The sequence below is a fragment of the Octodon degus genome, unplaced genomic scaffold (assembly GCF_000260255.1).
Source record: "Octodon degus isolate 3935 unplaced genomic scaffold, OctDeg1.0 scaffold00422, whole genome shotgun sequence".
Classification (NCBI taxonomy): Eukaryota; Metazoa; Chordata; class Mammalia; order Rodentia; family Octodontidae; genus Octodon; species Octodon degus.
In genome coordinates, this window is record NW_004524998.1 from 244,782 (window position 1) to 253,290 (window position 8,509).

Consider the following 8,509-nt stretch of genomic DNA (forward strand, 5'->3'; position numbering starts at 1 on the left):
TAGAACAGTTTTGGCATTATGTCCATCTTCACAATTTTGGTCCTTCCTATCCAAGAGTAAGGAACATCTTTCCATTTTACAAAATCCTCTATGATCTCCTTTTTCAGAGTATTGTAATTTTTATTGAATAGATAATTGACTTCTTTAGTTAGGTTAATTACTAAGCATTTCATTTTCTGTAATGATATTGTAAAAGGTATTGTTTCTCTAATCTCCCTCTCAGAGGGATTGTTATCTATGTAGAGGAATGATATTTACTTTTAAGTATTGACTTCTTTGTATCCTGCTATGTTACTGAATTTGTGCATCAATTTTAGTACCTTCTTGTTGGAGTTTTTTGGGTCTTCCAAGTAAAATATCATGTCAACTGCAAATAGTGATAGTTTAACTTCTTTACCTATTATTATTCCTTTTATTTCTCTCTCTTGTCTAAAGGTTGTAGCTAATGCTTGCAGAACTATATTGAATAGTAGGGGTGATAGAGGACATCCTTCTCTTGTTCCATTTCTGAGAATAAAAGATTTTAGGAGGACAGCATGGTGACTGGCGTCAAGCAGATTTTTAGGTCTTTTGTGGTCAGTAATTTGTGGGAAATACAACAGAAGCTTTCCAGTGGAAGGAGTGAAGGCCAGCTGAATAGTGAAACAAATACACCAATAGAAGGTAACCAGGCAGGTGATGCTGCTGCCTCTGCCAGGAATTTTGCAAATGAGGAAATAGTACAGAAGAAAGATGAAGTACTTTCTGGGGTTCTAGATACAGAAATATGAAACAAGCCAACATGTCAGTAATTGTCGTGGGCCATTCATCTATTAAATGATGAATTGGCTGTGCATGGGGATACAAGCCTGTAATCCCATCACTTGGAGCCTGAGACAGCAAGTTCACCATGTATTTGAGGCCATCCTTGGCTACATAATTTGAAGGAGGCCTCCAGTAAAATAGATGTGTGTCTGTACAAACAGATCCTACAGATGAAATTCCTAGCATAAAAGCAAAGAAACATAAAAAGCATAAAAGCAAAAAGAAGTAAGAAAAGAAAAAATAAATTATAAAACAGCCAGAAGAATCTGAGCCAAAGCTAAAGTCTCATCATGATGAGAACATAGATTTAGAATCTGATTTTTTTTAAAAATTTGATTCTGAACCTTCACCAATGGTAATGAATCATCCTATAAGAGCGTTTGGCCTATCTGAGACCAGTGAATCCTCTGCAATTGGGCTGGAACCTCCCATATCATCAACGGAATTATCAGAGCCACACATCCTAGAAACTCTGAAGCTAGCTACAACAACTTCAGAAATATCAGTTGAATCTACATCTGTAATCTCAGAGCAGTCTATGACACTTAAGCTGAAACCATCTCTGACAAAGACTGTGGATTCCTTTGTCACAGAACTGGTACATGTAGCTGTAGTGCTGAAATCTTCTGAGCCACTTGCAACATTTTCTGTGGAGTATCAGATGAAGTCTGCACTGAAATCTTTGGAGCACACATCTCCAGAGCAACCAAAGATCATTTTGGCTTAGCCTACAGTAGCAAAACACTAGAACCATTAGAAACCCACATGATAGCAGAGACATCTACTAAGGTGCACCCTGAACCAAGCACATCGACAACAAAGGATTTTCCAGAGTCATCTGTAACTGAGGTGCTAAGATTGCTAGAGCAACCTGTACCATCAGAGATTGCAGATCCATCCATGACAAGACCTCAGGATTTGCTGGAGCTGCCCAAGACTTCAGCATTAGAGCTACCAGTGTCATGGATGGCCTCAGTGCTGGAGTTACCAGGGCCACCTGCAACCTACATGCCAGAGTTTCAGGGGTCCTCTGTAACTCCAGAGCTGGAGTTACCTGTGCCCTCTCCCACCCTGGTGTCAGAGTTGTCAGGGCCCATTTCTACTCCAGTGCCTGAGTTGTCAGACCCTCTGTGACACCAGTGCCACAGTTGTTGCAAGAGTTGCCAGGGCCTCTAGCACCATCCATGGGGTTAAAGCCCCCACAGAAGGTACCAGAGCCACCTGTGATGGCACAAGTTTTGCCAGCACTGCCAGAAGTATCTGCAACAGTAGAGTTGCCTGGGCAGCCTGTGGTAACAGTAACAATGGAGTTGACCGAACAACCTGTGATGATGAGAGTTTGAGTAGCCTGTGTGGATGACAGCAGTGGAACATCCTGGGCATCTTGAGGTGACAACCACAACAGGGTTGCTGTGGTAGACTGAGGCAAAAATAGTGCTGGAGTACTCTGCAGCTGGCTGGTCTATGATGTTATCTTATACTGCTGATCATACAATGATGTCTATGTCAGCTAATTCTTACACTGATCCATATCAGAGGCATATATGCTGCTACATTTGCCTCTTGAAAAGCCCCCAACAATGCCACCATTGCCACCAGAGGAGCCACCAATGACTCCACCATTGTCTCCAGAAGAACCACCAGAGGATTCAGTAATATCCACAGAGCAGTCAGCATTAACAGCTGAAAATGCTTGGTCTCAGAAATGCCAACATTACCTCCTGAAGAGAGCATATCACATCCTGAGATGCCTGTGGATTAAAGTGAGATTTTAGAGGATGTTAGTGTCAGAGGCTGTTGTAACTATTCCAGAACCACCACTAGAGCCAGAATCTTCAGTTACATCAATACCTGCTGAGTCTGCTATAGTAGCAGAGCATGAAGTTGTTACAGATATCGGTGACTTGTACAGTATCTGAAACTCCCATGTCAGCAGAAGCAACTGTGTTAACATCAGAGCCTCCAGTTGTAACAGAGACAATAGAAACATTGCAGTCCATGAAATTTGAAGGACATGTTGCCTCAGAGGCATCCATGTCTCTGCTGGAGCCAGCAGTAACCATTCCAGAGCTAGCAGAGAACATTCAGGAGATGCCAGCTGTGGCAGTTTCAGAGTCTCCTGCCATGGCTGTCTCAGACTTTCCTGCTATAGCTGTAGCATAGTCACCTGTTGTTGCTGTCCCAGTCCCAGAGTCACCTGCCATGACTGTCCAACAGTCACCTGCTATGGCTTTTCCAGAGTCACCTGCTATGACTTCTCCAGAACCACCTGCCATTCAAAAGCCATAACCCCCAGCGGTAGCTGTTTTGGAGACTCCAAGTGTGGCTGAGCTGGAGTATGTAACTGTTCCTGTGTCAGTGGTTTCTGACCTTGAGCCTACTGTGCCTGTCTTAGAACCAGCAATGTCAGTCCTGCAGTCTGCTGTGATTGTTTCAGAACCATGCGTTTCTGTTCAGGAGTATACTGTGACTGTTTCGGAGCTTGCTGTCACTGTCTCAGAGCAGACTCCAGTAATACCAACTGAGATGGCTTTAGAGCCTACACCAGTGCTAACAGAATCTAGTGTTATGATCACATGTTACAAAATGGATGAATTTACTCTCTTGTGATCAAAATCTTGCTTCAGCTATTGACATACAGGAGAATCCATTGCTTTCAGGTGAAGAGCCACTTGCTGAAAGACACCTGAAGAGACTCTTATGAAAGTGAACATGGTATAAATGTAGACTTACTATAAATAATAATTTAATTGCTAAAGCTATAGAAAGTAATACAGTATTGTATTACTGTACAATACTGCTACTATTGCTAGCACCAATAATGTTAGTAGAATTGGTGAAGAGAAAACTTTGTCCATCAATGAAACTAAGCAAGGTATAGTATTGGATACCTGCCCTGGTGTTAGTGAAATGGATGTAGAAGGATCTTTGTCTTCTGCTGGTCCTCTTGCTCTGGAACCTGATACAACAGGCACTACTAAGGGCATCTGCTCTCACTGTATTTAATAATTATAAGGCCGGGGAGACGGCTCAGTGGAATAAGCACTTCCTTGGTAAGTGCAAGGGCCTGAGTTCAATCCCCGGTCCCGCCCCCCCAAAAATAGTAATAATGATGACATTTCTTTAACTGTTCAAGATACTGAACATGAGATGGTAATTTCTACCTGCTCTAGTGGTGTTAGTGAAGCTGAAATAGAGGAACCTTTGCCTGCTAAAGACATTCATCTTGATTTACAATCTAATCTTGTTAGTAAGGATGCAGAAGAAACATCTGTAAAAGAGAGTGACCAGACATTACTAATTGCTCTAAACCCTAAAGAGAGTGGAGAAGATAAAGAAGTACCTCTCCCTGCTAAAGAGGTAGTGTTTGATTCAGGATTTTGTACTAACATTGATGAAATTAATGAAGCAGATTTAGTGAGACCATTATTTCCTAAGGACATGGAATGTCTTACAAGCCTTATAACTGGTATTTAAGGACATTTACTTCCAATGAAGTTGAACATGACAAATCAGTTGCCAATCCAGTTGTAATTAGTATACCAAAAAGAGCTTCAGAATTATCATCAAAGGAAAAAGATGATTATGAAATGTTTGTAAAAGTTAAGAATACACACGATAAAAGCAAGAAAAATAAAAATTGTGACAAGGGTGAGAAAGAAAAGAAAAGAAAAGAGACTCTTCATTAAGATCTCAGAGTAAGCATTCCATATCTTCTGAACACAAGTCACATAAGCTAACCAGTGAATCTCATTCTAGGGCAAGGAAGAGATATTCTAAGTCCAAGTCTCATTGATAAACTTGTTCACAGTCATGTTCAAGATGAAGGAGAAGGGATAGAAGGTCAAGATCAAAGTCTATAGAGAAGAAGATCTGTATCAAAAGAGGAGCATAAAAGATCTCCAGAGCACAGATCCAAATCCCTGGAAAGAAAAAGAAGAAGATCAAGCTCCAGGTATAACTGAAAGACAGCAAGATACTGAAGTCAAACCCCGAGTCGTCGGAGTAGTAGTCACAGTCTGAGTGGAAGAAGAAGGTCTAGGTCTGTGAGTAGAAGGAATTTTAGCATTTCCCCCAGTCGCTGGAGTCACACCCCCAGTCGAAGGAGCTGTACTTCATCCAAAGAAACTCTAACCCCTGCTGAAAATGTCATACCGCTAGCTGAAGTAGCCACACACAAAGACAAATAACCACACCCCCAGCCATATGAGCAGATCAAGGTCTGTGATAAGAAGGCAAAGCTTCAGTATCTCTCCAGTCAGATTAAGGCAGTCCAGAACACCTTTAAGAAGAAGGTTTAGTAGATCTCCCATCTGACGTAAAAGATCCAGGTCTTCTGAAAGAGAATGTCTGACAGATTTGGATAAGGCACAGTTACTTGAAATAGGCAAAGCTCATGCCGCTGCCACGTGTGATAAGCCTGGGGTTTCCTTACCGCCAAACCTAAAGCCTCCACCTACAATAGAAGAGAAAGTTGCTAAAAAGTCAGGAGGAGCTACTATAGAAGAATTGAGAAATGCAAACAGATTGCACAGAGTAAAGAAGATAATGATGTAATAGTGAATAAACCTCATGTTTCAGATGAAGAAAAGGAAGAACCTCTTTTTATCCCCATCCCTTTAAACTCAATGAGCCCAAGCCCATTTTTTTCAACCTAAATATTGTTGCAGCAAAGCCAATTCCACCAAAAAACCCAGGTTACATTGACAAAAGAATTTCCTGTATCATTTGGATCTCAGCATCAAAAGAAAGAAGCAGACAGTGTTTATGGAGAGTGGGTTCCTGTAGAGAAAAATGGTGAAGAAAACAAAGATGATGAAAACATTTTCAGCAGCAATTTACCCTTTGGAGCCTGTGGACATCTCTATTGCAATGAGTGAACATGAACTTGCTCAGAAAAGACTCAGTGAGAATGCATTTGATCTTCAAGTTATGACCATGTTAAATCGTGCTCGGGAATGGATTAATGCCTGGTTTCATCTGAACTCCATTCCTGGCCAGTTCACAGGAAATACAGAAGGACAAGTTCTTACACAAGAACAGTTCTCCAATACTGGTGCTCAAGCCTGGATTAAAAAGGAACAGTTCTTAAGAGCAGCCCCAGTAACTGGAGAAATGGGAGCCATTTTCATGAGAAAAATGGGCTGGAGAGAAGGAGGATTAGAATAGAACAAAGAAGGAAATAAAGAACCTATCTTAGTTGATGTAAAGACAAACCAAAAAGGTCTTTCTGCTGTAGGAGAAAGAGCATAAAAGTAGGTCTGGGAACTTTTTTGCTGCAATGAAAGATCTATCAGGCAAACATCCTGTGTCTGCCTTGATGGAAATCTGTAATAAGAGAAGGTGGAAACCACCTGAATTTCTCTTGGTCCATAATAGTGGCCCTGATCACTGCAAACATTTTCTCTTTAGGGTATTGATAAATGGAAGCGCTTACCAGCCCAAGTTTTCCAGTCCTAATAAGAGGCATGCTAAAGCCACAGCAGCTACTGCGGTTCTTCAAGCAATGGGCCTTGTACCAAAGGACATCATGGCTAATGATGCTTGCTTCAGGAGTGGCTTGCTTGTCAATCTCATGTGGTCAATATATCAAAGTACATAAAGAAATCATTAAAATGATTTAAATATGTGAGAAAATATCAAAATCGTTGTTTTTGACTTCTTAATATTTAAAGGATTGCTTAAATAAAAAGAATTATAATCATGCAATGTAAACTCTGTAAAAAAAAACAACAACAAAATAAAGGTTAGTTGAGAAGATAGCTTGGCAGAATAAGTGCCTGGCTCGCAAGCACAATAACTCAAGTTTGACCCTAAATACTGTGCCCCGTGCCAGGCTAAAATTCCACGGCATACTTTGCAGGCCCTGATACCAGGTTTGGTGGAGCATGCCTGCAATCCCAGTGCTAGGGAAACTGAGACAGGAGAATCACAAGTCTGAACTGCATAGTCAGACCCTTTATCAAAGAATAAAATCCATAGATTTATTGTATACCATCAATAAACTTACAGAAGGAAAAAAATATGGAAACAATACCACCTAAAATACTATCAAAAATTGAAACAAAAACTTAGGTGTTGCCTTATCTAAACAAACAAACGGCATCTACAATGAAAATTATAATACTGATAAAAGGAGTATGGTATAGTGATGCAAGTTTGATAAAACAAGGAAATAACACTTCTTTTCCCTTATTTTTTCCTTTACCTTTTTAAATGTATTTTTTATTCATTTTAATGAGAAAAACAATTAAAATAAAAGACTACAGTTAATTTTACATGGAAAAGAAGAAGAGTTTGAAGAGTATATTAGAAAATGAAAGGATGGTATCTCAGTGTTGTTTTAATTTGCATTTCATGGATGGCTAGTGATATGGAGCATTTTTACATATATTTATTTGTTTCTATAATTTCATCCTCTGAGAAGTGTGTGTTACTTTCTGATGACCATTTCTGGAGTGGGTCTTTAAATTTTACAGCCCTAATGTTTTTTAGTTCTTTAATAATTCTGGAGAGAACACCTTTGACTGAGTGCTTATTAACAGTTTTTCACTATTTATGGGTTATCTTTTCTCTTTGTTTGTAATTTCTTTTGACATGCAAAAACTTCTCAATAAGAGGATGTCCCAGCAGTTAATTCTTTCAAATATTACCCATGCAATTTGAATTTTTTTCATGAAGTGTTTGCCTATCCCTATATCTTCAAGAGTTCCTCCTACTTTCTCTTGCAGGAGACTTACTATTTCTGTTTTAATGTTTAGATCTTTAATCCATTTTGACTTTAGCTTAGTGTACGGTGATAGACCCGGGTCAAGTTTCAGTTTTCAACATGTTGAGAGCCAAATATTCCAGAAAAATTTGTTAAAGATGCTGTCTTTCTTCCAGTAAGCATATTTGGTTACTTTGTTGAAGATAAGCTGGCTGAGTGATTTTGTAGTGGCTTCTACATCTACTAATCTAGTCCATTGATCCTCAGGTCTATTTTGGTGCCAGTACCATGCTGATTTTATCACAGTAGCTTTGTAGCATAATTTCAAGTCAGGAATTGTAATGCCTCCTGCCTTGTCCTTGTTTCCCAGGATTGCCTTTGTTATTCTGGTTTATTTCTGGTTCCAAATAAATTTTAGGAATGATTTCTCTAGGTATGTGAGGTATGTTGGTGGTATTTTGATAGGGATTGCATTAAATCTATATAACAATTTTGGAAGTATGGCCATCTTCACAATTTTACTTATTCCTATCTAAGAGCAGGGAATATTTCCATTCTCTGAAATCCTCTACTAGTTCTTTTATCAGAGTACTGTAATTTTCTTTGAATAGATTTTTGACCTGCATCTTTTTTTCTTAAGGAGAGAAGATTGTGTCTCTTCAACATACAGCAAAATAAGTATTCTTTATTTATACATGCGTGGCTACATAAACTTTGTTTATGCAAATATTAATAGATGTGGCTTTTCATATATAGGTAAGAAACAATTAAATTTTGATTGATATGAGTACACAGTATAAATTATAAGGAGTCATGGACACTTGAATCAAACATTTTTCTTTCTCTTCTCACTATTTCTACCCTACCAAAACCCTCAGCTCTCAAGGTAGTTTCTTATGCCTCGAGCTATTGACTCTAAACTTCCTTGTTACTGTTGAATATTTCTAGTTTACGCTTTCTTCACATTTACAAGTTAAGAGGCAAGAAGTCCATCTC

The 8,509-nt window shown here is 39.2% G+C and overlaps 1 pseudogene; it reads left to right on the forward strand.

Annotated features, from left to right (window-relative positions):
• Positions 1-536: 536 nt before the first annotated feature.
• Positions 537-6,406, forward strand: LOC101561406 (annotated as a pseudogene).
• The last annotated feature ends 2,103 nt before the right edge of the window (positions 6,407-8,509 follow it).